This window comes from Gobio gobio (assembly GCF_949357685.1).
Source record: "Gobio gobio genome assembly, chromosome: 11".
Lineage (NCBI taxonomy): Eukaryota > Metazoa > Chordata > Actinopteri > Cypriniformes > Gobionidae > Gobio > Gobio gobio.
In genome coordinates, this window is record NC_137104.1 from 6,736,116 (window position 1) to 6,738,204 (window position 2,089).

The 2,089-nt window shown below is 48.0% G+C and overlaps 1 protein-coding gene across 1 annotated transcript in view; it reads right to left on the reverse strand.

Moving 5' to 3' along the window:
• The window catches only part of ahdc1 (AT hook, DNA binding motif, containing 1), a 45,077-nt gene extending 43,338 nt beyond the window's left edge, over positions 1 to 1,739 (reverse strand). The window contains exon 1 of the mRNA XM_079829441.1: positions 1,438 to 1,739. The gene's annotated coding sequence lies outside the window, so the exon portion shown is untranslated. The remainder of the gene's footprint in view (positions 1 to 1,437) is intronic.
• Positions 1,740 to 2,089: the final 350 nt, after the last annotated feature.

Genomic DNA, 2,089 nt, shown 5'->3' on the forward strand with positions numbered 1-2,089 from the left:
AGGTACACAGAACTCTAGTTACTCGCTCTCGCCTCCTCGCGCGCACACACACTCCACCATCATCCTTGCTCGCAAGTTCTCTGTCTTCCTGTGTGTGTGTGTGTGTCTCTCTCTCTCACACACACATACTGATGCGGATAAACTTAGCAGCCTGAAACAGAATGCCTCCCCCCTTTCCTCCCTAGACCGAGGAACCGGGGTCAGAGGTGAAAATCTCTCCAAAAAACCCAGCCAGCAGGGAATGAAAAAGTGGATGGAAGAGAGTGAAGCTGTGTTTTCCTGCTAAGTATGTGCAGTGTGAGAATACACTAGCTGTGGCCAAGGTCAGCTATGTCTCTCAGCTCTGCCAATCAGAGGTTTCCAGCTGTTGTGGGAAACCAAGCTTCCTTTACAGAATAAAGGTTGCCATGGAGACCAGCGCTATAAGACTCTCTGACAGGTGGACACGTCCCCCACTCCCTATTCATTCTCCCTATAATAGGCGATTTGACCAATATATATATAAAAAAAACATGCACGTATAGAAACTATATCATCAGTTCCACTGTCGGTGGAAATATCCGCGTTTCCGTAATGCCACCATGTGCGCGTTTTGGGCAGAGCAGCTCGCGCGTTCCTGGCGTGTGCCGTGAATAATCGCGCCTGTCACAACATAAACATCTTCGCGTCACCGTCGCGCGCACAGCGCGAGCCCAAAGACTTGCGCCAACGCGCCACTGCATTGCCCAACAGCAGAGGAGATTAGTTTAACTTCTTAATTGGCATGTTATGCAATGCTGCATAAAATAGTTTTAAAATTTTGGAAATCATGACTTAATTAACATGCCATTTTTCCTGCGTATGCAAAGCAATCATGCCAATGAAGAACTTGGAAACGAAACGCTGTGAGACACGGGAGGCTGAATAATTAGCCAGACTAATCAAAAGTGCAGTCATTGGCGAGCTCCAGGCAGGCGCGCGAGGCTGCTGTCGTCTCCCCATAATAATCACCCAGCGCATGCATGCCGTCAGTCAACAGCCACTTATGATCATAGTCAATGGGCTCAACATTTAGCCCCGTGTTATAGCGACACGTTTCCCAAATTACGCATGAATCAAACGGTCAATTTTGCGAATCTCTTATATATATATATACAAACAAATATTGTCCACGCATTTTTATTGCACAAAATAATACGTGTCAGAAATATTTAATTTTGCAGCTAATAATGTGTCTGATGTAGGTGAGTGTAATCTATGTATACATATGGAGTGTGCGCGCGCGCTCGTGTGTGTGTGTGTAAGTGAATGCGAGTGACCTATCGCGAGCTCAATGAATGGCAGCGATGAGGTTAATAAAAATTCCTTCAATAGAAAACACAAACCCTCGTGAAATGCGCCGCGGCGCAGGGGAAGACTATGCAAATTTTGGCTGTGAAGCCAGACGCGCGCACTCACCGGGAGGCGACGAGCTCCGCTGCTGCAGCTGTGGTGCTGCGCTCCTCACGCGCTCCTCAGGCGTCTCGCGACTGGATCACACAACGCTCGGTGACATGCAACATCCTAAAAGCAGAGGCTGTCTGTGTGCGAGAGAGAGAGAGAGAGAAAGAGAGAGAAAAAAACTACTATGCATGAATATCTGTGGTTTTGGTCATCTCGGTCCTCTTCTGTCTTGCGACGCTTCAGCATCTGGTTAAAAAAAAAAAGACAGAAAGAAAAAGAAAAACGCGCAAAAAAGGGGAAAACAAGAGAAAACTCGCGTGTTTTTGTCACCACGTCGGATAAAAAAAACTCAAATTGTAGTAACCGAGTACCGCAGTTTGTCACAGGAGCGCGCCGGGAGTGCAGCGAGCACGAGAAATTGGAATGAGCGCCGTTCTGCGCCGTTTCTCGCCCTCTGCAAACCAACTCGGAGGAATCTAGTCAGAGAGGGCTGTAGACGTGCCTTGTAGATGGGGGCATCCGGGCCTCCGTAGATTCTTGTGTCTCGATTTTTTCACCTCCTCTGGAGGACTCTGGGTACTGAAGTTCTGCTCGTCGTGACTTCATTCAATCTCTCTCTCTCTCTCTCTCTCTCTCTCTCTCTCTCTCTCTCTCTCTCTCTCTCTCT